Here is a 27,488-nt window from a genome sequence, read left to right on the forward strand (position 1 = left end):
TGAGCAAAACTAATCTGATTTTGCAAGTCAGGATTGAGTTCACTTCTCAAGAGGAAAATTACGATGGTAAATGGGAAAAAGTAAGGCAGTTTCTAGTTTGATGGTAATGTCTTGTTTAATGAGTCTGGTCACTTTCTTACATTCATTAAGTTGTACCCTTATAGTTTATGTACTTCATTATGTGTATGTTACCCATCAATATTATTAAGCCCAAGATAATTTATTATATTATTGGTACTATTTCTAAATATGGGAAATACGTATCGAAATGTTATCTCTAGGAGAATCCCAGTAAAATAATTTAAAATGGCAACAATTTCTCTTTTGTATGTTGTTCTACAAGTTGTTGGCTATGTTTCCAGGGGCACCATTTAGTGTCAATCTAGGAGGAACTACTTTTACTTTAATCTCACCTTAGTGCTCTTATTTTTAAAAGTCCATCAACAACGATTGCTTATCCAACACTCAATAAAATCTTGAAAACCCTTGCACGTTAAAAGATAAAGCCCTTCTTAAATCGTTTTCATCCCTTCTTCCCCAACTTCAACTCCTCTCTAAATCTTTCCCCATTTCACCCTCATGTGGCAAGAAAATCCACATGTATTAATCTTGTCTCTCTTAGAAATGCACACAAAAATACTTATTACAAATACATGTATTGGTGTCAAAAAATTATACTTTAGGGGAAATTGTGTAATTTCTTTGAGACTTCAGGTCGTATTTAGGCTTATAAAAGCCATGAGCTAACCAGGTAATCTGAAACATAATTACAGTCATTTAACAATTTTCATTAAAGCTTTAAAAATCAAATCTGGACCGTATTCAAAAGAAAGTCAGAATTAAATCAATTAAAAATTATCAGTTGTATGTTATAGAGCAAATTAGAACAGGTGCAAAATTCATAACACCTTTGTATTCTAACTTGCTTTGCATCATTTTCAAACTGTTATTTTTCCATGTACTTTTATGTACTTTTACTATCAAAGTAATAATATTCACTAAATGTAAAAAGTGCAAAAGATATTTTGGGTTTTGTTGTTGTTCTCTGTATTCCAAAACATATGTTTGAAGGGCAAATTCAGTTTTCCAGATGAAGTCAGCTTGGAAATCCAAAGAATCTTTTTTGATTCATGCAGAGTCATGTATTAACCACTTGAGATTTAGATAAAAGTGATTTAAGATTTCTCTCTTCTCATTTACAGATAATTGCTTTAATAATTTACTCTCTAGTTTGTCTTCAGAAAATCAGCTTTCTAAATTAGTTGTCTATTGAAGGTCCTCAGGTGTACACAATGTCAAATTTAGTATTAACTGAAGTGTGTTCTCTGTTAGAAGAAGAAATTCCATCTGTGCTTATATTCAATGCCTGGCTACTGAAATATGCTTAATATCCATATCTGAATTAATTATGCAGGGAACAAAATTTACAGCATGACAAGTTAAAGCTTCTATCCTTTCATTATCCAAAGGATGCAGATCATCCATTAAACAGTTGGCCAACATGAAAAGCATTCAAAGTTACGTACTTGTAATGAAATATACGTATATATATATCAGGTAAAACACATTCAAATAACAGTATCTTGTACTAATGTTGTCATTTAAATTATAGTTTGTGCTTAGTTATTTTCCACAGACATATAAAATAGACCAACTTTATGAATCCTTCGGAAAATATTTGATTTGATTTGAAATAAGATGCAACATGAAACATCTAATTGTAGTGATGATTGCTCCACAAGACTCCAATTTGACTGCTTCCTCAACATAGTCAGAGTTTAATAGTAGAGTAAAAGTAAATACGTAGAGTTGGTAGCTCCTGAATGCTTTTATAGAAACTGACTACTGGTAGCTACATCAAACTTGGATGTTTTAAGTCTCAATTATATGTCCAGAAAAGGCAGACTGACTTCTGCATGAATTCTTTCAATCATTGTTCCTTGTTTCTCTGCCTCTCACTCTCTATATATCTAAATCTCTTTTTTCTAGAGCTTTTATTTTCATAATGGTTAATAAAATTTTGTGCTTTTACAATGTTGTGACACTTTACTATAATATTTAGTATTATAAAATTGAACATAAATTAATATTAAAATGTTGCTTTCTTTAAATAAGAGGATAATAGTTGGATCTTCACCTGTAAAGTACATAGCTCAACTTAATTTAGTGCTATATATAATTTTTATAATCCCTTCACCTAACAGTGCATAAAAGTCACCTTTTATAGTTGGCAAACATTGATTTAACTAGGTTGATGATTTATGAAAATGAACAATGCATGTAATCTTATGCAACAATTTTACTACAGCTGCACACTAAGCATCTAATGAAATAGTCATGTTTATACATTTTATTAGATTTATTTTTTCCTGAAAAATAGCCAGGATATTTATCCACGCAAAGTGGCTATACCTTCAATGATCCAAAAATGTTTTTATGTAAAATAAGCTATCAAATACATATTTATAGAAGCTCGAATTACACAATTAAAAAAATTATGAATGGTATATCACTAAAGAGAAAACAGTTTTTTATTTCTTGTGAAATCTGATGCTCGTTTTACATATGAATAAAATCATCACCTAATTTATTCTGCTTTCAGGACTATGCTTTAAAATAGTATCTAGCTACATAAAAAATGAGTCATTGAATTCTAAAACTGTCATGTGTTAAGAATACCGGCCGGGCGCGGTGGCTCAAGCCTATAATCCCAGCACTTTGGGAGGCCGAGGAGGGTGGATCACGATGTCAGGAGATCGAGACCATCCTGGCTAACACGGTGAAACCCCGTCTCTACTAAAAGTACAAAAAAATTAGCTGGCGTGGTGGCGGGCGCCTGTAGTCCTAGCTACTCGGGAGGCTGAGGCGGGAGAATGGCGTGATCCCAGGAAGTGGAGCTGGCAGTGAGCCGAGATCGCGCCACTGCACTCCAGCCTGGGCGACAGAGCGAGACTCCGATTAAGAAAAAGAAAAAAGAATATTAAATCACTTTCTCAGTGTTACAGTGTTGAGAGAAGATGCATCTGTAATACTTTCAAGTTTTCTTCTTAGAATGCACATTAATTGTGCACTCAAGTAGAAGGTTAACAAAATGAGTACTCAGATATTTCTTTTGTATGCTGAAATGGACAGTGGACATTTGAAAAACTACCAAACAATTAAAATAACTTATCTTTTAATTGACTTTAATTTTAAGATGAAGAGTTATAAAATAAGAATAAGAGATATTTTCTATCACCAGTCCTCTTATTATAGTAAAAAGCATAAGTGTATATGAAATAATCAACTATGTAATATATTGTATAATTGACAGGTAAAATTAGTGGTTTAGATTATAAACATTGTATTACAAAGGATATTCCTGTTTAAAGGAAGAATAGCAGGTAGTGTAAGAAGGCTGACAATAGAATAAGCTACATTTTAAAAACATAAAATAAAGTTAAACGTGTAATATGACAGATGATACACTGACTTGAGAGAAACTAATGAGAAAAATTGACAGCTGATACATATATACTTGAAAGTTGTTTTAGAGGCATGCTAAGCTGAAAATTCAGTTGTAACTAGAATAATGTAGGCTGTTGCTTGCCCTGATTTAGACTTATATCTTCTGTTTAGAATGCATATAGCTTCTGCAAACTGTTTTTTTCTTTCTCCTAGATCCTATAAAAAGCAGCAGGGTAATTAATTTATCAATAATATCCAACCTGAATATCATTAGCTATATATGGCATTACCACTCTATATACCCAATAAGGGGGATATGACCTTTATCCTAGGTCAGGTATCATGGGAGTCAGCTCACTTACCTGAATCTATTCTTTCCAATTCTCCTGGTTATCTGGTTTTCCTTTGTCTTCCCTAAGGCTTTGAAACAGTTGGGCAAGAAATCTGCCAATCATGATAGCTATTATTTGAGATCAATTACCTTCTGCTTGTCTTTTTTTGGATGGGTTAAATATTTTTATTTCTATCAAATCTACTTTGCATGTCTTAAGTAGCATTTTTTAAATTATCTATCTTTTGTTATTACCTGTAAATATTATTGAAAAAAAAAGAGTACTAGTACATTGCGTTTCAAGAAAAGCATTAGTGAGTAAATAAAAGTATAAATAAAAGTATAAACCTTATCCGAAAAGAAGTTGTTGAATGGTGGATGGGTAAAAATTAAAGAGATTTTAAAAAATCCTCTGAGGTGTCTAGTGTGTACATTCAGGAAAGTATTTTTTTTCCTATTAAAAGGCAAATGAAAACTAGGAAGGGAAATTTCTATAAATGACTAATGAAAACTATGAAGCTGCATTCACATATTGAAATAGAATATATGCCAGTAATCCAAGACTAAATGTGCAATTGAAGATATATATTTGTACTTGAATGAGAAGTCAGAACTGTCCATTTGTGAATCGTTATTTGATTGTAAGACACAAGGAACATTAAAGACAGTGCAGGACAGTGCAGGTTTCTGAAGACTTAAGATCTTCTTTCCTCTTCTAAACATGTAAAGGGGAAGGGCCCTTTGATCCTATAACCTTCCATTCCTACATCCAGAAGTGGAGAGTCTCACTAGGAAAGGGTTTCCTAAGGGGAGCACCAGCATTGGCTGGGTTGAAACACCTCCATCCACTAAGGAAAGGAGAGGAAATGTGGAGATCTGGGGAAAAGTATGTTCCAGTTTCATCTGTATTTATATAATTTGGAAATTGGACCAGAAAACACATTAGGATATTTTAAATTCAAAAGAGAGTGTGAATCTATTATCCATAAAATATTAGATAGTGTCCATAATTAGAATGCCAGAGAAAGTAAGAGAGTATTTGGAAAATTAAGCAGTTTTAGGATCTTTCATTTTCAGCTCCTAATTATATGCTGATGAGGTGGACGTGTTTCAAGAAGAAAGGCAGCATCTACCACGTCAAATAACATGTAAGGACTAATCAGGAAAGAACATGTTGACTAGTTTACTAGAAGGTTCTTTATAATCCTCATGAGCATGTTAATTCAGAATGACACAGAGTTGACTTTCTACTCTGCCTTAAACAGTGTGCTCTTAGGCAAGTAGCTCAACGCTTTTGAAACTCAGTTTACCATTTAAAAACTGTGATGATATTAAGTATTCAAGTCTGAATCAAATTATAGTTGATATTTTTGAAGATTATTAAAGAGATTCAATTAAACCCTTTTTGATTACTATAAGTGTTTGCATTTCATTCTAAGGAATACAGAAAGATAATGGAGGGTCTTAAAAAGAACTGAGATAATAAATTGCTGTGTGAAGAACAGGTAAGGGTACAACAGCAAGAGCAGGAAGACAAGTGGTGAGGAATAGTGTAAATCTAGGTGAAAGATGATGTCAGTTGCTTGACACATGATGATTGCAATGGAGAAGATAAGGAGTAGTCATAATTTTAATAGATTTTGAAGACAAAACCAACAGGATTGGCTGCAAGAGTGGATGCTGTATTGTTGCCTAGATTGTGAAGTTTGGCATTTGTACAATGAATGGCCAGCAGTGGAGGGAAAAGTTCTCCATTCTCCAAACCATGAGTGCTAGTTAAAGGCAAGAATACTTTGAGAAATGAAGGCCTTTACTTTTTTCTCCATTTATTTTTGTTGTGAAAATGACACTTAAGACCTCTTATTTTTTAAATGCACAATACAGTATTATTAGCTAAAGGCACAATGTTGCACAGGAGAGCTGCAGAACTTATTCATCTTATGTAATTGAAACTTTATACATACTAAATAGCAACTATCTATTTTCCCCTTCCCTAAGCCCCTGGGAACTACCATTCTAATCTCCACTTCTATGAGATTGACTGTTTTAGATAGCTCATACAGGTGAATCATGCAGTATTTTTCCTTCGGTTACTGGTTCATTTCACTTAAGATACTGTCCTTCAGGTTCATCCATCTTTTCATAAATGGAAGAATTTCCTTTTTTTTGAAAGGCTGAATAATATTCTATTGTATGTGTACCACATTTTTTATCCATTCATTTGCCAATGGACATTTAGGTTGCTTCCGTATATTGGCTATTATGTGTAATTCTGCAATGACCTTGGGAGTCCAGATATCTTTTCAAGATCTGTTTCTACTTCTTTTGGATATAGATCCAAAAGTGGAATTTATGGCAATTTTATTTTTAGTTTTTTGAGAAACTACCACATTGTTTTTTATTATGGCTACACAATTTATTTCTAGCAACAGTGTACAACTGTACAGGGTTTCTATTTCTTCATATCCTCACCAACACTTACCTTTTTAAGTTTATATTAGTAATCCAAGTGTGTGCATTGATATCTCATTGTGGTTTTGATTTGTAGGTTTCTAATTTGCACAGGGGCTTCAGTGCCTGCTAAGCCCTTAGACAGGTAGACCCCTTCAGAATTGAATTGTCACCTTTTTTTGCTAATAAGCCCACTGCCTCATATGAACTAATTACAGGATGTGGTAATTGTTGTCAAAACATTGTTGAAGGTTTTCGGCTCAAGCACTTGTGAGAATTGTGGAAACACAACTGTAGACTGTGAAACATTTAGGTAGGACATAATTAAATTCTTCTGGAAACCAATGAGGATATTAGCCACTACTTGTTTGAACTCTTGATAACTAATCACATCCTCTTATTTACCAGTTTTTCCTATTTAATATCTACAATTGGTAGCATTGTTATATTTTTAGAGCTGCATTAGCAGGAGATTTCTTCACCCTGACTGCCTGAAAATACTAGTTTTCCCATATTGATTAGAATAAAGATTTGTCCCCACGTCTATGGTTAATACAGAAAGGAAAGATCTTCACGAAGTACAATTGTTGGTGAAGACCATCACGTTGTTTAGTACCTTGTATTAGATATAATAGTTTTTTTTTTTGGTAAATATCTTTCTCTGTACTATTATCCAACAGAATTTCTATGGAGAAGCAGTAGAGGGTGTTCCAAAGAAGCACTATATATAATTGTTCTACAATCACTTCATTTGGAGTCTATACTCTTGTAGGTGGTAGTAATTACTCTTTTGGTAAACTAGTTGGCCCAGAAATAATTATTTCCAAACTTTTGAACTGAAACATGATTTGAAAAAGTTTAAAATGATAATGTTTCACCTGTTTTTATTTCTATTTTCTCTGAATAGGATCTACAGATTTATCGTTACAAATTATAAATAAGTGTATTGGGAGTAATGTCTATAGAAGTATTTGATTTAATAAAAAAATTAAATTAAAATAAAATAGTTACAGCAGCAGGAAATTACTGAGTAGTTACGGCCTACTGACCTCTGCTTCAATTTTCTTCCCAAGGCATAAAAATCAGCAAAGTTGAAAACTGACCTGCTGGGCGCAGTGGCTCACACCTGTAATCCTGGCACTCTGGGAGGCCGAGGCGGGTGGATTTCCTGAGCTCAGGAGTTTGAGACTAGCCTGGGAAACATGGCGAAACCTCATCTCTACTAAAAATACAAAAAACTAGCCGGGCATGGTGGTGTGTGCCTGTAATCCCAGATACCCAGGAGACTGAGGCAGGAGAATCGCTTGGACCAAGACAGCGGCACCGCACTCCAACCTGGGAGATGGAGCAAGACTGTCAAAAAACAAAACAAAAAAACCTACTAGAAGCAAGGCTGTGAGCAGAAAACTAAAAACTGAAACAGAAACCACAATTTTCCAAATGCTACTGTTACTTACAAAATAAGAAAGCATTATACTAAATCAATATCTAGGACACAAACTAAGTTCAAACTCAACAACAGTGTATTTAGATTTACATATATCAAGAAGAAACCATTAATACAGTGAACTAACATTAACTCTATACAGAAGTATATTTTTGAAAATAAGAAAACTGCTTCTTTGAGTAACTTGTTTGGTTGACATATTCTGACAAATCTTGTAACCAAGGTAAGTCCTCCATATTCTGTAAGTATCTTTCACTGACTCCTCCATGATCTACCTCATGGATCTCCTGGTTTTCATTCTCCACTGCTACAAAAAACCAATATATCCAACTCTGTTCAACTGCAGGTATGTTGCTAATGGTCTTTGTTTAGTGGGCTTTAGCAAGTATAGGTCCTACAGAAATTTGTCTGACACCCTCACTGCCATAGACAAGTACTTAGTTGCAGATGTAAATATGAGACTCCTTTAGTATTTATGTATTTAAAGCACCACTAGAAACTATTCCAAATGTCCATCAAGACTAGAATCGATAAATGTGTTGTGGCATATTTATATAATGCCATATCATATAATAATGATGATAGACAACTACAGCACATAGCAACATGGATGATTATCATAAACAATACTTAGAGAATCAGACACACAAAAAATACATACTATATGACTACATTTCTAGAAAGTTTCTAAATAAGAAAAGTTCATCAATACTGCTAAGAGTCAAAATGGTGGTTACCACTGGTGGGAGAAATACCTGAAAGGGTGTTTTGGAGAGGCTCTCGATTCTTGTGAAGTTTTTGTTTGTTTGTTTGTTTGTTTGTTTTCTGTGTTCTGATTACATAGGTGTGTTTACTTTGGAGGAAAATTCTTAAAAAATAGATATTTAATTTGTATATTTTTATGCATGTCTCTTAAGATCTCAATAAAAGGTTAGGAAAATAAAACAAAAACCCAAAGTCCAAAATACTAAGTAACATATTTTCCCACAAGATCCCACAATGGGCTCTAGTAGATAAAAGTAGATAAAACAAGTTTTATATACTTTAAATAATAAAAATAGGTAAAACAAGTTTTCATTTGATTGTAGTCAAATGTTATTCATATTTAAAGAGCCAAACATGCTACTATAATAAAGTTGTATTTCACCAAATAAGAAAAATGTTATTTAGAAAATGGGAGTAGTCTCAAAACACTATAAAGATATGAATTTTATATTTTAATTAAGAAATACATGTTTCTATGCAAATATATACCTGTTAGATTAATGTTTATTTTCTGATTACATGTGCATGTATCAAGTGAGTTTCAAAAATCATTTGGCTTTGCTGAATTCACATTTCTCTTTTCCTTTTTACATCATTTTTTATCATTAAAAGCTCAGATAGGAATGAATATGTTGTCAAAGTCCTTGCATACACCCATATGTCAAATACATGATTACCATTTGTGTGGAGTTCACAGATTTTAAAAAATACATCCTCAGACAATAACACATTTGGACTTAATCTGTGCTATCTTATGATCTTGTAAATTTCAAAGTTATCTGACCAGTCCAACAATAATCATTAGTTATTATAAGCTGAATATTTTTACCAGATATTTCACTTCAATAACTTTCTTATTTTGAATATTATGTTTTTAAAATTGTCGATGTGATTAGAAGATTATCTCACCAAAGTAGATGCGGTTAGAGGTGTGCTCCACGAAACATACATCAAATCATGCACCAAATTAAACCTAGATCTAACATATTATTAGAGGTGTCACAATGTAGTTACTACGTAGCCATTAAAATGAGGATTTTTGAGTTATTTGGTAATTGGCCATATTTTTGGCCATTTGCAACAGGGTTCATTTGCAACTAAACAAAATGAAATAGTAATGGCTAAGAAATCTAGAACAATTAGCAAACATGATGTTAATAATACTGAGACACACATAAACTCTTTAAAGAAAGTAATAATAAATCAAATTAAATGAAGCAGTATTAACAAAAGTGACAATAAAATTCTTCATTTTGTTGATTTATCAGCAGGAAAAGGTTTAAACATACAGCTGTTTTAGATCCTGCTCCAAACATTGTATAATAACCAAAAATATTTTTAAAGATATAGGAAAAATTTTTTCATAATGATAATTTAAAAAATGTCACAAGGCAAAGATGACCACTCTCATCACTTCTGTTCACAACAGTACTGGGAGTACCAACAGGGCATTTAGACAAAGAAGAAGAAAAGGTGTCCAAATCTGAAAAGAAAAAGTAAAATAATCTCTACTTGCAGATGATATGAGCCAAATTTATGTAGTAAATTCCCGAAGACTTTACAGAAAAACTGTTAGATCTACTACATAAATTTGGCAAAGCTGCAGAATATAAAACCAACATACAACAAACCCATGCCATTTTTATACACAAATAACAACCTAGCCAAAAGAGAAATCAAGATAACAGTCCCATTTATGACAGCACCAAAAAGTAAAATAAAATACTTAGGAATAAATTTAACCAAGGAGGTGAAAAGTCTGTGTGCTTAAAACTATTTAAAAATATTGGGCCAGGAGCGGTGGTTCACACCTGTAATCCCAGCACTTTGGGAGGCTGAGGTGGGTGGATCACCTGAGGTCAGCAGTTTGAGACGAGCCTGGTCAACATGGTGAAACCCTATCTCTACTAAAAATACAAAAAGAAGCTGGGCGTTTTGGTGGGTGCCTGTAATCCCAGCTACTCAGGAGGCTGAGGTAAGAGAATCAGTTGAAACCGGGAGGCAGAGGTTGCAGTGAGCCAAGATCACGCCATTGCACTCCAGCCTGGGCAACAAGAGCAAAACTTCGTCTAAAAAAAAAAGAAAGGAATAAAAGGAAAGAAAAAAAAATCAAAGAGGATACAAATAAATGGAAAGATATTCTGATATTCTATGCTCATGGATCAGAAGAACTTTATAAGTTTCTTAAATTAACAATAAACATCATTAAGAGGATCATACAGTTTAAGTGCAAAGAAATATTTCCAGTTACATAGTCTTCTAGGTTGCTCTATGTACCGTAACAATTTCAGAATTATTTGCTATATTCTCATGATTTAGAAATGTTGATAGTTAATATGCATTGATTATATTGATTTTATGAATCAATTACATTTTATTTATCACACAGTGTGATAACATAGTAAAAATAATAAGGTAAAATCCCAAAAATAAAACGAAAAGTGTTGTAATCACAAAAAAGGCTTGTCTGTGACAGAGTTATCAAGAGAAATGTTCCAGTTCACCATAGTAACACACTGCCTTTTACCTTATACACTCTTACAGAGATAAAACAAACAAACAAAAAATCCCAGTTACTTGGGAGATTGAATAAGGAAGGTTCCTTGAACCCAGGAGTTCAAGGCTGCTATAAGCTGTGATCACACTACTGCACTCCAGCCTGAATGACAGAGTGAGAACTCATCTCTAATAAATAAAACAAGAAAACCATCCTCTGACTTTAATTATTGCTTAATTGACATTAATTTATACCAGTTTATTAAATCTCCCAGTTATCTCAAGATTTCACTTATTGGATGAAATGTTTTGTCTTCAATGAAAAATACAAATACTTCATAAGAGAGTTTTTTTATGTAGGATGTTTCTTGCTCATGGAAATCATCATCTGATCAAGAACTTAAATTTCAGTGGTTTGTCTTTCCTTGGTTTTCTGTTTCTTCTCTGTGAATAGTGATAAGGAAAACATATCCAAACAACATTGGCTCTTTATAACTGAAATTGATAAATCACTGTGCCCAAGTATGCCTGTCTGAGAAGTACTTTATTTTCCTCATACATATCTTAACATTACTCCATAAATTATAGCTCATCAACATTTATTGAGCATCTACTGTATATCCACAGCCAGATTATGGGGGATACAGTTGACCAGTTGCCCAGCATACATTGTGCTTATTTATTAGGGCACCAAAACACTGTATCAGTCACAATTTTGCATTAACTTATTAAGTTTTGATTATAGAGTGAAATGGATAAGTTGAGTAGTAGGTAATTGTGTTAAAATTTAAAGTAATTAAATTAATTTTTCCTGTATATATCCTGTCTTCACAGACTAATGCTTATATACAATCTTTGTTAGCAATTTAAAAGTAACCAAAAATAATATAATGCTAACCTAAACCATTTGTTTAAAATTATTTAAATTTTTTTCTCCAGATATCTAAACCCATAAAATAAAGTCCAAAAACATAATTTTGTCTGACATGAAAGAGTATTTAATGGTATATCTTAACATTGTTAATCAAAACACTTAGGTCATTAGTATTTTCTCTCAGAGTAAAAGTAAAGTGGTCTTTAAAAGATTCTTATGATGTGGAATCCCTCTACCACCCCCCTGTTCTTAATAATCTCTTCCCTGGTGAGTATGATCCAACCATATTGGACTCCAAGATGTTTTCCGAACTTATCAAGCATACTTCTGCTTCACAGCCTTTGAACTTGTAATTCTCTTTGCAGATACCTGTGTGCTCTATTCCTTCACTTCTAATAAATAACACTCACTTAAATAACTTCACTCTACTTAAATAACATCTCATCAGTGACCCCTTTCTTGACAGCTCTCAACTTGTAAGTATTTAGATTGTTTCTAAAGACCAGGATTTTATATGTCTGTGTGTGTGTGTGTATGTGTGTGCGTGTGTGAATATTACTTTAGGATAGTTTTTTTGAGTGGAAATAAGTCAAAAGACAGAATTTTTAAAATTTGGTAAATATTAAATTGAAGTCCCTTAAGTTTATATAAGCAGTGTTTAAGGGTGGCTGCCTATCTATAGTCAAACCCAATTGTACATGCCATCCAGTTTTTTTTGAGGTATTTGCAAAGATTAACTAACATGATATTTAGTTGTTTAACTTATAATTTCTTGTTAGTAACTAAGCTGAGGGTCTTTTTTTAACTATTTTCTGATGTTTCTTTTGTGAATTGTCTATTTAATAAAATTCTCCACTCTAAAATTAAAATTACAAAAATAATTCCAATGCTTTTCGTTAATTTTACATTTTTGGTAATTTTGTTTTTGGTGGGGTTTTTCTGTTGTTGTTGTTTGTCTTTAGATATGGGGGTCTCACTTTGTTGCCTAGGCTGGAGTGTAATGGTGATTCTGACAAATGATCATAGCACGCTACAACCTCTACATCCTGGGCTCAAGAGCTTCTCCTGCCTCAGCGTCCCAAGTAACTGGGACTACAGGTAAGTGCCACCGAACCTGAATATTTAATTTTACTTCTTTAAAATTAATGAACTACTGGATAAATTTAGAATTAATTTTTACGTTTAGAATGAGGAAGATTTCCAAACCTTTATTTTTCAAATAGTTGGTAATTTGTCAAAATGTGACTGATTTACTTTTTTATTTTTTCCTCATATTGCCACTTCTATAGTAGACTAGATTTTTACATCTATTTGAATTGCTCTATGCATTATCCTATTTCCTTAAACAATTCCTATTTCAGTGCCAGTAACCAAAATTATTACTTTTTTATCTTATTATCTTTTTCTGTACTTTGTTTTATATGAGCTACTTAATATGATTTTCTGTATTCTAAAAAGTTTGTAAGTAAATTGATCAGTATGAGAATTGACATATTTACAGTATTGACTTTTTCCTGTAGAGAATCATTTCACATTCTTTAACATACTTAAATCCTTTTAATTTGTTTAAACACATAGAATTGTAAGGCTTTTCTGCTAAAGTTCTTATTATTTCTTGGAGGACTTTCTTGTGTGTGTAATTAATTTTATCATTTTTACTGCTATTATAACTAAGATTGTTTTCTTTTGTAAAATATTGGAGATGATTATTGTTAATACAGAGAAAAGCTATTGTTATTTATATATAAATTCCTATAACTAGTCATACACACATTGTTATTGCATGCATTAATTTTTTCATTTGATTTTAGTATTGATTTTCCAACTACTAAATCACATTATATAAAATGATGATAAATTTGTATCATTTCTATAATTTTTAATTGATTTCTTTCTGTTGAATGATTGAATTTACTGCTAACTCCAGAAAAATATGTTAAATAATGTTAGTGATTTTGAACCTGCTTGTTTAAATTTGATTTAATACTGATTTATGCTTCTGTTTTTTCAATGTTTAGATTTCAGTTTAGGTTTATCAGTGGAAAGACGGAGGAATGAGAGCTAGAGAACGAGAGCAAGTGAAGAGTAATGGAAAGTCCAAAGGAAAAAGATGGACAAGACGAATGGAGGGAAACAAGAAGGAAAAGAGAGAGGCAGAGGGAGAGGGAGACTTATTTGAGGATTTATTTTTTAATCAGTAGTTGATGTTGACTTTTTCAAATAATTCTTAAGTCTTTAGCTTTTTGTGTTATTAAAATTTTAAAATATAGAAAAATTTAACCTATTACTATGGTCTCAATCGATTTTCTAATAATTGTCTTTCGTACATTTGCATGTCCCATGATTTTTTACAAGTCAAATCCCATGACATCTGTCTGAGGTGGGGCAAAGTAAAAGTATTACGAAGGTTGCTATTATAAACTGTTCTGTAGATGATAACATCTTTGCTGAGCTATAAAAGCACACTCATGGGGTAAGAGGAGACAGAAGACAGTGTGATTTAAACAGCTAATTACTGGAAATAGTGAGATATCATATCAGATAAATAAGGTGATCATAAATGGATGTTGATCCCAGAGTGTGATGCAATTATGCTCTTTCCTGCCATCACCTCAGCACAAGAGAATAAAACTCTTAGTTTTATCTCTTAGACATGATTTGTACTAATAGCTGATAGGAGAAACCCCCAAATTAGTTTTCTCTTGAATATATTTGGATTTCTGCTGATCTTTAAGCTCTGAGGACTCCTTAAAATCTGGAAAATAAGTGACACACCTTTATAAGTAGTGAACATTCTACCAAATGATATTTATGTAAGTGATCTATTGCTGCATAATATAGTAGAACAAACTCAGCAGCTAAAAACCAGCACACATGATTCTCTCATAGCTTCTCTGCATCAGAAATCCAGTTATGGCTTAACTGTATCCTCTGCTTCAGGGTCTATCACAAGGCTATCATGAGGAGATAGAACAGTACTGGGTTTTTACGCAAAATTAGACTTGGGAGACTCTTACCCCTTCCAAACTAACATGGTTGTTAGCAGGATTTAATTCCTGGCAGCTGGTAGGATTGAGAGACTTGGTTTCTTGCCAGCTGTTGGCTGAAGGCCTGAGTTCTTAGTCATTTGGACCTCTCGAATATAGCCCCTAGCTTCATCAAAGTGTGCAAGCAAAGGGAGTGGCCACAGCAAAGATGGAGTTAATTAGTAAGATAGAAGTGAAATTGTATATCATGTTATCATGGAAGTAACGTTCTATCAATCACTGTGCCACATTCTGTTGGCTAAAAGCAAATTACAACTTCCTGTTTCAGCTCCAACATGTAAAGAGCTTTGAAGTGATGGCTTGGTTCTTACACAAAGATATAAGAAAAATAAACCAAAATTTGACAACTATTTTTGTATCTATCAGAGAAATGAAATTCAGAGAGGAGGTGAAAATGTGATGAGACGGCAGAAAGATTTCACTAAGTATAAATTTCCACATAGTGTTAAAACTTTGAACCCAGTAAATATTAGTACAATAAAAATAAAATAATTATAGAGCCTGAAATAAATATATGCTAAAATTAAATAATAGAAAATCGAACCGTAGACTAATATCGAATTGGTGACTTTTCTCCATGAAGAAATAATGTTAACAACTTTGGAATACAGTATACTGAAACTGACTGGGTGCCTTGCAGAGATATAGTCTCAAGAACAAGGGAATCTTGTAATTTAAACAGATACTTTTAATTCTGTTTGTTTCCAAAACCACAAGCTAGACTCTCCTCTTTGAAGAGGGTCTTTGTTAAGTCATTTGGGTTCTGACACTGTGTTCTGGACCATGTTTCTGGTGTATGTCTTCCACATCTTGCTTATGTGCTGACATCTCAGGTCAGATTTCCCCTGCAGGGAATCACCGTCTTCACTCTGCTTGAGTTCCAACACCTTGTGCAGGTTTACCTTCTTGCGGATATGACCATTTTTCCTCTGTGGTGCATGAGCCACTCTACATTTTCTCCTTAAGTTCACATGGACTAGCAATGAACAGAACCTTAAGAACTTTCCTAAATATACATTATCAGAATTGTGAAGAGCCCAGGCCTAAACAATTAGACATCTTAGAAGATCAATTACCATAAAAAATGATAAAAAGCCTAAATATTATAATATTATAATTATTATAAAATCATAAAGAAAGGACAGGAAACAAACATGCTTGTGTAATGTTAACTTTGATTCCCCAAACTTTTAAAATTTATTTTAATTCTTTTTTAGTGAATAACAAAAAGATGTATTCAGACTGGTAGTAAACGTGTATGCAGCTGTGCACTTGCTCTCTTTCTCTCTCTATATATGTATGCATATATATTATTCAAATGACCAACACTAAGCATAAAATCATTGTAAAGTAACATTTGCTAAATGAGAGTGCATCAAATTAAAAATAAGCATGTTTATTAAGAGATGTTTTACATCCAATCCTAAAAAAATTGGGATTCATTTGGTTCTTCTGTAAGTTTTGTTAAAAAAATATATGTAGTATATAAAATATATATATATATTTTATAGAGATATAAAATATATGTAGGATATTAGTATACATAGGATATATTTTATAGGATATATAAAATATATGTAGGAACTTAAATACATGTGGGATATAAAATACCTCTGTTTTTTTTTAGATTAACCTGAGATATTTGAATATGGAGCTAGAAGAGAAGCTCTAGAAGGTATACATATACATAATTATATGTATACCTCTCATTCAGTATACATGCTTATGTATAGTATTTAAGGAAATGGATTGCATACCCACAGTAATTCTAATTATTCTTATTTATATAATCACCATAGTTGATAGTGTTTTGAGGTCTCTATGCTAGGCACTGACACAAAGCTATTATTGGATTGTTTAATTTGAATCTTACTACTACTCCATTTGAGCTGATTGCATTTTCATTTTTATATATGAGAAAACCAAACCTTAGAACTCGAGATCTCACAGCTAGGAAAAAAATAATGAAGCTAAAGGAAAACATTGTATGAGCCTAGAAACTTTGAATCACCACATGGTCCTGTCTCCCAATATCATCTCATGAATCCCATAATGGGAATCTCATTATTCCCATTCAGAATCAATCAAATGTTTATTTGTGTGTATTCAAATTGTTTAGATCAAAGTATAATAAAAGTATTATTTCTACTTTTATCAAAATGTATTTATTTAAATGGATTAATCCACTACTTTTACATATTAATGTCCTTAATGAAAAAATAAATCCATACATTTCTCACCCACTAATCTGTAATTTTTCAATAGACACTGATTTTTTCCTGTAGAAAAACTAATATTAAATTGGTGCTGTACATATTAGACATCACAGTTTTCTCTACAAAAATTATTACAACAATTTACTCATGGTTTTGTAACATACACTATTAGACATTTGGTGGTTGGAATGAAACTTAAATAACTTCTAAATAGGAACAAACAATATCAGAAATGAACAATGTCCAGTGAGTTTGTTATTATTTTTGAACACTTTTCTAGAAAGAATATAAACAATTACTTTCCCATCCTACAGATGTTGTACCCAGAATGTATAAAATGACTTTATAATTCTATGGTGTTCTTCTGCTATATTATTATAGCTAATCTCACTACTTAAATTTTATACCTTTACATATATTTTTAGACAGAATGAGGATAATTAATCATCCTAGAGTTATACTATTTAAAAGGAATACAACATGTAGAATAACGTTTGATATTTAATCAAATTTAAATACAAGAGTCTCTGTGAGTAAACATTATTTATGTATTTAAAAATGAGTACTTCTAAAAATAAACTAATAAGACACTCAGAGATAGGGAAAGGGAGTTGACATAATGGTTTATTGAAGAGGAAGATATGATTATGTTGTCCCTTATGATAGGGACACCTATTATGATAGGTGATAGATAGATAGATAGGTAGATAGATAGACAGACAGATAGATACATAGATTAAAAAGAATATTCTCAGTCCATGAGATACTTAAGTACGCCAGCCATGTTTAGCCATTACAAGAGCATAACCAATTTTTTTTGCTTGACTTAGCATCAGACATCAGGTAAATGAGCTAAGATAGGAATAGATTACTTAAATCATAGGCCAGCCACTCTCTTTGAGGTTGCCTTACACTTGAACAGTGAAAGTCACCATGCTATTAACTAATTACTAGTTGTAGCCAATGCAAATCACTGCCTACAAAAGAAATGCCTATAAACATAATATACAAAAGCATATAGTGAATAATTTATTAACAAATACTGTAAGCAAATTAGGACATTTAAAACATTTTTAAGAGGAAAACACAAGGCTCAAGAAATCCTGAATTATTTTTCTTCTTCACACAACATGCAGTTGCAAAAAGAACACCGAACTCTTCCCTACTATTTGATGCTTTATTTTTTTTCTTCAGGGTTTAAGCCTTAGGCATTCTGAATAAAAGATATATTAGGGAAAGATGGTACAGTAATTTACCTTTCAATTTTATTTTCTCATAAAATGTTACCCATATAAAAGAATTCCAGTTACTATCATCATATTCAGTATCTCAATCATTTTTAAGCTCAGTTTAAGGAGTAATCTATGATAGCACTTCTTTAGAACTAAATAGTTTTCCTAATCATCTTTCCAAATAACATACATTTAAAAATTCCTATATGTATTTGAAAAATTATTTTAACAAAAAAATGTGAATCAAACAATCTCTTCTGTAAGTTTTAGTATTTATAATTTATACTATTAATATTTTAAAAAAACACTTGTAAATTGAAGCTATTTTGTTCTTTGGACTTTACTGAAGGGTAGATGTAAAAAAATGTAAGTACTTTTGAGTAGTACAGATTATTAAAATGTGATTGATGAAGTTAATCTAGTAACAGTTCTCAATGATATTCCCTATATTTATAATTGAAAAACTATGCTAATTTTCCCACATCCTAATTTTTATGAAGTAATAACTATTCATTTATTCAAAAATATTTATTAAGTTTCTAAAATAGTCTGGAAACTAAATCAGTAGTGAAAAAATATACATACGCCCTCCTTCACAGCTCTAGGAATCTTTATCTTGCGAGCTAGAATCACACAAAAGGTTTACATAAAATTAAAAAAAATTAATTCAAAACTTTGGGAGAGGTACTAAGTTTTCAGCGAGAATTTTTTTTATTATCTAAATAGTTCCCTACCAATATAGTGATATATATTTTTAATGCACACACGGTCATTACATCATTTCAATATCAAAAAGTGCTATATACTAGACAAAATAAAATACTATTAACTCTACATGAAGAAAGGAAAGGTGTGCTTCCTAGAGAGTAATATTTCACTGAACAAATATTAACTGATCAAACAGAAAAAAAAAATTCTGAATTATTTTCCCCCTTCTCAGCAGTTTATCTAGATGGAGTGCCACCTTTCAAAAGTTGCTAGATAATGGTGTGCTCATTTAAAAATTGTCATTTAGGAATTAATTGCATGTAAGCTATTAGATAGTAATAAATGAAAATGATTGTATGTTTCAAATTGTGCTACAAATTACAAATAAATTGGAAACAAACCCTTCTAATTTTAAGAATATTTTATGTTAGAAAAGTTATATTATTTAGTATTTTTTCCCTAAAACCTTGATACAAAAGTAGCTCAAATTATATAAATCAGGGGGAAATAATTTTAAAATGTAGACTTTCCAGATGTAGGATATCCTCCAAAGAATTTTTTTTTTCATGTAATTGCATTCAGTGTACTTTTTAAAAATAAAAATGACTGTGGTCATAGACTACATGAATTAGAGTTATTAACAGAACACCAATAAACAACTCAGCTGTGATACAGCTTTGGAAAAAATAGTCATTCTTTGCATTTTCTGATTGCATAATTATCTTTAACCAGGGTAATATAAGGTTACGCAGGCCTATGTTTTTAATTAGTCAAAAAATTACGACCTTTAATTTTAATTAGTCAAAAACTATGAACTTTAAGAGTATTCTGTTTATTATATTACCAACTTTAAGGGTCATTTCATGTAAAAAGTATTTCTACATAGCTGTTACACTTTCACTAATTTTTATTTATTTTTATTTTTATTTTTTTTAATTGATCATTCTTGGGTGTTTCTCGCAGAGGGGGATTTGGCAGGGTCATAGGACAATAGTGGAGGGAAGGTCAGCAGATAAACAAGTGAACAAAGGTCTCTGGTTTTCCTAGGCAGAGGACCCTGCGGCCTTCCGCAGTGTTTGTGTCCCTGGGTACTTGAGATTAGGGAGTGGTGATGACTCTTAACGAGCATGCTGCCTTCAAGCATCTGTTTAACAAAGCACATCTTGCACCGCCCTTAATCCATTTAACCCTGAGTGGACACAGCACATGTTTCAGAGAGCACAGGGTTGGGGGTAAGGTCATAGATCAACAGGATCCCAAGGCAGAAGAATTTTTCTTAGTACAGAACAAAATGAAAAGTCTCCCATGTCTACTTCTTTCTATACAGACACAGCAACCATCCGATTTCTCAATCTTTTCCCCACCTTTCCCCCTTTTCTATTCCATAAAACCGCCATTGTCATCATGGCCCGTTCTCAATGAGCTGTTGGGTACACCTCCCAGACGGGGTGGTGGCCGGGCAGAGGGGCTCCTCACTTCCCAGTAGGGGTGGCCGGGCAGAGGCGCCCCTCACCTCCTGGACGGGGCGGCTGGCCGGTGGGGGGGCTGACCCCCCACCTCCCTCCCGGACGACTTTCACAAATTTTTAACTCAGTTACTTACACATGGGTTTTGTGTATACCCAATATTTGGCATTTCGAATTTAAGATTGACTTTTTTTAAAACATCTGTCTTTATACCATTGTGTCAGATGTCATTATAAAACCCTTAATTTGATACATTACTTTATAAAAACAAACATAAGAAAGGTAAAAGCTTTCCAAGCTGACTGGTAAAGCACATTTTAAAATATGGCACAATTTTACAGAACGTATTGACCTGAATTCACAATTACACATTCCTATAATATATGTGACAATTTTATTACTCAGTTGTTGTTTATATTATTTCAGAGTAACACAATTGTACCAACTGTATTTCATTAATGATCTTCAATCTTCACAAAGAAATACAAAGAGCATACTTGAAAATGAAGTAGCAGAATGTTTTTATGTGTGTTGATGTCAAGATTTCTAGATAAAACTATAATAAGTGGGCATGATGATGTGTGCCTGTAGTTCCATCTATGTGGGAGGACTACTTGAGCCCAGGAGTTTAAACCCACTCTGGGAAACATGGTAAGATCCTCACCTCTAAAATTTTTTTTCAAGTTTCTAGAAAAATGCTATATATTTACATACACACAAATCATCCACAAGAAATTATTTTTGTGCTTATTTTATAGTGTTAAGTTTCATCAAAGTTATGTTAGTATATAAACTTTGCAACAATTTACCATTTAATATGCTTTAAGAAGAATTGATAACCACTACTCCCACCCACCATGTGTTTGCTTTATTTTGTTCTTAAACATAAAAAAGAAAAACAAATGGATCAAGAAAGCTATATGTCTATTTTTTTGCTTTGATTTGATCAGTGTTTAGCAATAATATTTAACATAATGCTGATTTAAAGTCCTTTGCATTATTTATTTTAAATATAACATTCTTTTTATTTAATTGTCAGACCTGAATTTATAGTTTCGTAGGTGCCTAATACTATATGTAAACATTTCCCTGAGGCATTTCTATCTAAAATGTCTTAAATCCCCCTTTTGTCTGTACTTACTCAAGTTACACTGATAGCAATTATAGTCACAAAACCTAATGAGGCATCTTAGTATTTTTATATACAAATTAATCATTTGAACTCATACTGCTACAGGCATGCTATGCTATCTTCATGGGTTATAGGATAATTTGAATCTAATGACATGATAGCAGCAATTCTACATTTTTGAGTTTGGTTATATTTGAACATATATTAAAATATAGCCACATTCCTAAACTTTTGAAACTTCAGGTTTCCTATACATAATAAATGTACAGTGTCAGAGCATAACAGTCAATATGCTTATTAAGAAGTTTCCTGTTACTTATAAGCAATTAGTTAAAGTTCATATTTTCTTAATGTGAAATATTATTAAAGTAGAAACACCTTAATTACTTAACATTATATAATTCCTAGAAATTTTAGATCAACACCTTTCAAATATTTCCACAAATCAACTATCAGACCATCTGTACCACTACCAACCTGATATACTCCACTAGCAACTGTCACATGGGATGAAGGCACTAGCTTCCTACTTAACCACTCCCTTCTTTTTAGCTTGTCAGTACTCAGAATTATCCCATTAAAACCTTAAATGAGTACTGTAACTTCAAAACCCTCCAATTCCTTCCTGCGCAGAGAAAAAGTCAAAATTCTTGTAACCTATGAAATGCTAACCTCCCCTTCATCAGGTTTTGTTTTATCATGTAATCTTCTCCAAGAGGCATTCCTGTTTATAATTACAGCCCCTGACCTAACCTCCTGTCCCTGCAATACTCCCAATACACTTCCTCACTTCTTCAGCTATCTCTTTTCTTCTTTCATTTTTTTAATGTGGTAAAATACATATCATATAAAATTTACCATCTTAACGGTTTTAATTGTTCAGTTTGAATAGTTTAATGGTATTAAGTACATTCATGTTGTTGTGCAACCATATACACACTCCATCTCCAGAGCTGTTTTCATCTTTCAAAACTGAAACATTCTATACCCATTCAACAATAACTCTCCATTTTCCCTCCCCACATCTGCTAGCAACCACTATTCTACTTTCTACCTTATAATTTTGACAACTCTAGATACTTTGTGTATACGGAATCACACAGTATTTGTCTTATTGTGATAGGCTTATTTTACTTATCACAATGTTCTCAAGATTAATCCATGTTGTAATACATGCCATAATATTCTTCCTTTTTTTTTCATTTCTTTTTTTTTTTTTTTTTTGAAGCAGAGTCTTGCTCTGTCGCCAGACTGGAGTGCAGTGGCACAATCACCTCCCGAGTAGCTGGGACTACAGGTGTGCGCCACCATGCCCAGCAAATTTTTGTATTTTTAGTAAAGATGGGGTTTCACCATGTTGGCCAGGATGGTCTCCATCTCTTGACCTCGTGATCTGCCTGCCTCGGCCTCCCAAATGCTGGGATTATAGGCGTGAGCCACCACGCCTGGCCTGCCCTTCCTTTTTAAGGCTGAATTGTATTCTACTATATGGATATACTATTTTGGCCTATCCATTCGTTCATCTCTAAACACTTGGGTTACTTCCACATTTTAGCTCTTGTGAATAATGTTGTGATGTGCATGGGTGTACAAATATCTTTTCAGGACCCTGCTTCTAATTCTTTTGGGTATATACCTGGAAGTGGAATTCTCATTTAATCATCCCCATCATTCTCTTCTTTCCAACTGACCTTAGAAACATAGTTACCACAATTATATACCCAGTATCATTCCTAGAATTGTTTCCTTGTTCTTTCTTTGATGCAAGCCTACTTGCCAGATTGCTATTTATTAATCATTGCAAAAGACACACTTTTGGTTCTATTGATCATTTCTCTTGTTTCCTTTTTATGTTTTAAGCAGTTAACTAAAATTGCTTTCAATTCTTTTTACTTATCTAGATATCTATATTTGCTTTAGTTTTTTTCGCAGCTTCTGCTTGAAACTTTAATTTATTTTTAATCATTTTGTTTCCTAATAATTGCCTTTACATTTTTTTCTGAGGGATACTCTATCTGTATCCTTAAAATATTAAGGTGTACTTTTGGAAATTTAGTTGAAAATATATCATAACATTCAGTGTAATATTGTGATTTCTCTTTTCACTGATACTTTATCAAATGACATGTTTTTATTTTCCAAATATACGGTAATATTAGCTATTTTTCTGTTTTTATCATTTACATTTTATTTTGTCAAATTCTGAGAACATGTTTTATATCAATCCTTTGAAATTTGTTTTACTTCTTTGTGGTCTAATATCCTGTCAGTATTTACATAAATTTTCTATATGGCTTTAAAATAATATGCAAATTCTGTTATGTGGAAATAAGATTACATTTATTATTATTCATTTTGTAGGTTTTGACCCAATACATTTTGAACTAATTTCGCTATTCACACATTGGACTGTTTGTTCATTTTCAAATTTCCCTTTTTATAGCTTGTATGCTCTTCTCCTGAAATACTATTTTGTCAAATACACGTGCTAATATAGCAGTCCTAATTTTGTTATGTATCTTTTAGATCTCCTTTTTGGTATTTTCTTCCTTTTTATTGTATTTCTAATTTCATTTTAAATAATTCAGAGATAGCAATATTTACTTATATTGCAATATTCTCCTTGTTTCAGGGTTTAGATGTCAAACTTTGGCTTGCAACTTTTTTAAGCAAGGTTCTCAATTTAATTTTTAATGCAGGACCTTTTTCAAAATATATTGAATTCTATGGATTCACTTCTGGGAGGGAATCTCATAATTCCTATACTTTGACAATGTGCAATTCGAGGGACTTTTTGAGTGAGCTCACAGACCCCATGAACCTCTGGTGTACTGTTAAATTCTAAACAAAAATATTAATAATTTATGTATGACTGAAGGAAGACAATACAATTTAATAATATCACATTTATTTTAAAAAGAAAGTGAAAAATAACAGTTTATAATAAATTACTATATATTAAAAGTATATTTTTTCATAATTGAGACTATGAGATTACTATCACAATATTCTATGTGATCATGCAACAAAAAAGTAATTTTAATTCATTACTGTATTATGTATATATTTTGTCACCCTAAATATCCTTTTCGCTAAACATATTGTTGCCTAAACTGCTCCTGATAGAACACTTGTCTGATTCATAGTTCTTCAGCAACAAAACTTTGGACCCTGTGAGTAAAAGTTACATAATTTTGAGCCTATCTTTTCTGAAACCAAACATACCATAAACCATCCAGCATTCTTGAGAAGAAACAGCTATACCATGGGAGAAGTAGGCAATCATAGCAGGCATTTTAAGTCAGAAGTCAAAAGTAGTAATTGTATCAAATGTTGAGGAATACTTTCACAATATCAGACAAGTGTGTGTTAGTGGAAAATGCAAATTATGACTAAAATTGAGATAGTTTATTAATTTATAATTAAAATATTTATTTTATTTATTTATTAATTTTTAATTAAAATGATTTTGTTTTAAAATTAAAAAATAAAAGAACAAAGATATGTTCAAGTCAGATGAACAGTAGACTTGATCACTGGAAAAATATTGAGTTTATGTTATTGACAATAAAGTTGAAGCATTCTTTCCTAACAAAGTTCAAACAATATCCTATATCTCAAAGTAAGATGGATATAGCAACAGGCACCAAGCTGCCTGGCTTCCAACCTATTCCCTTAAAATAATATTGATTTAACTGCTGGCATGTAATATAAATATTTAGGGCAATGCTAACTTTTCATTTTTTTTATATATATATATATATGCATGCAGTTTTATAAGTGTTGCTTATATTAAACTTTTAAAATTGAACAAGAATCATATATATTTCCTTTACTTTATTCAACTTCTTAAGAGAGTGCTATAATAAAATAAGCATTTAATAAATGTTGTTGATTTTATTTTGTTTAATAATAATGATGAAAAGAAAATACAAATAACCAGGTACTTGCTAGAGGAAAATGTTTCCTATATATTAAAATTATCCACTTAGATGGAGTCTTGTTCTATTAATTAAAATAAGATGTATCCTCCATGATTGTAGTCTCTTATGAAAGATTTTATGAACATGTATTCCCAAAATTAAATTATTGAACATGTCAAAAATCACTGTAATAAAAATCAAAACAAAATCAGAATACTTCACTGAACAATGCTGACTTATTTTTATAGTTTTGAAAGATACTACCTTTTATATGTTTAGTGAAAAAATTAAGAATAAATTTTGACATGATTAATTGAAAGATTTATTGACATGATTAATTAATAGAAATTTTCTTCTATTGCAACAGAGAAAGAGAGCTTGAGCAAAGATAATCCATCTTTGAAGTTCCTTTGACAAATAATTTTATCTCTACCTTAATCATTGATTTTGTAATTTTTCAGAACTCTCCTCATTTGAATTATTGCTTGACCTACATTTCAGCTCACCTACCATTCTTACTACATTATTTTACATAAATTATAAAGACAAAATGCTAAATTGTGAGTTATAAATTCTCATTAAAAAATGAGAATAAATCTATTTAAACTTAAGTCTTTGGAGTAAGTTTAAGCATATGTACCTGACACCATTTATACTGGCATGAAATCTAGAATTTCAATCATTTTTCAGTAATTACCTTCTTTGCTTCTCACATTATGACAGTTCATGGAAGCATCATAACAGAAGGGTAAAATAATATGGTAAATAGAAACTCTTTATATTAACTTTAACTTTGTATACTCTTGAAAATTTCAAATGTTTCATGGAAAGAAAGAACCTTTTGTTAGCCACATAAATGCTGTTTGTGGCTTTTAAGGCTTTGTATAAACAATGCTATGCCTTTCATTTTACAATATATTAGCACAAGAAAATTATGCAAACGTCCCTGTGACTAAAATGTAATGCTCAGTATATAAAGAAACTCAAATTGATTCTACTTATGGCAAAGCTTTTTTCCCTTCAATACTCAATAGGCTTTTAAAATAAACATGCTTAATCTTGTTTCCTGCCATCCAGAATAGTAGTATACATATTCTTTGGTACTGAAAGTTAAAGTGTTAACATTGACACTTTAGGAAACAGACACATTATACGCTCATGCATTTAGAAATTCTTTACAAGAAGTCAAACGATTTAGAGAGGTTAGTTGTGTTTTATTCTAATGGCTTATGTACTGCCATCAGAATATAATAGAATTTAATGCTACCAGGAATAACTGAAATCAATTAGACCATTCCCATCTTTTTATAATATGGAAGGAGAGTCTTAGAATGCACATCATCCATTTATAATACACTTTCACTTTTCTACAATTAATTTTACTTTTAATATGGCGAGAAGCTGTGTATTTTTTCATAACATTGTTTCCAACTGTTAACTCTTAGTTTGAATACAGCATAAACTGAAATAAGCGATGCTTAATTAATGCTGTATTTTGTGTATAGTCAGGATAGAAAAAGACTGCCTGGGCCTGGTGCGGTGACTCATGCCTGTAATCCCAGCACTTTGGGAGGCAGAGGTGGGCGGATCACCTGAGGTCAGCAATTCAAAACCAGCCCGGCCAACATGGTGAAACCCCCCGTCTCTACTAAAAATACAAAAAGTAGCCAGGCGTGGTGACGGGCACCTGTAATCCCAACTACTCGGGAGGCTGAGGCAGGAGAACCACTTGAACCCAGGAGGCGGAGGTTGCAGTGAGCCTAGATTGTGCCACTGCACTCCAGCCTGGGCAACAGAGTGAAATTCCATAAAAAAACAAAACAAAACAAAACAAAAAACAGAAAAAGACTGCATGTGAAGAAATAAATAAAAGTAAAAGCACGATGGACTTTACTGGTCACTTCGTTCATGCTAGGCACTCTGCTAATACATTCTGATTCTGATTACATCTCT

General features: G+C 32.1%; 1 long non-coding RNA gene across 3 annotated transcripts in view; it reads left to right on the forward strand.

Annotated features, from left to right (window-relative positions):
- Positions 1 to 13,976, forward strand: part of LOC129533050 (uncharacterized) — a 193,330-nt gene extending 179,354 nt beyond the window's left edge. For 2 of the 3 annotated variants that reach the window (XR_010133504.1, XR_010133503.1), the window contains exons 2-5: positions 7,303 to 7,899; positions 12,177 to 12,287; positions 12,801 to 12,909; positions 13,830 to 13,976. This is a non-coding gene — a long non-coding RNA (uncharacterized lncRNA). The remainder of the gene's footprint in view (positions 1 to 7,302; positions 7,900 to 12,176; positions 12,288 to 12,800; positions 12,910 to 13,829) is intronic. The other variant, XR_010133505.1, reaches the window with a different exon arrangement.
- Positions 13,977 to 27,488: the final 13,512 nt, after the last annotated feature.

This window comes from Gorilla gorilla, chromosome 3, assembly GCF_029281585.2.
Source record: "Gorilla gorilla gorilla isolate KB3781 chromosome 3, NHGRI_mGorGor1-v2.1_pri, whole genome shotgun sequence".
In the NCBI taxonomy this organism is placed as follows: domain Eukaryota; kingdom Metazoa; phylum Chordata; class Mammalia; order Primates; family Hominidae; genus Gorilla; species Gorilla gorilla.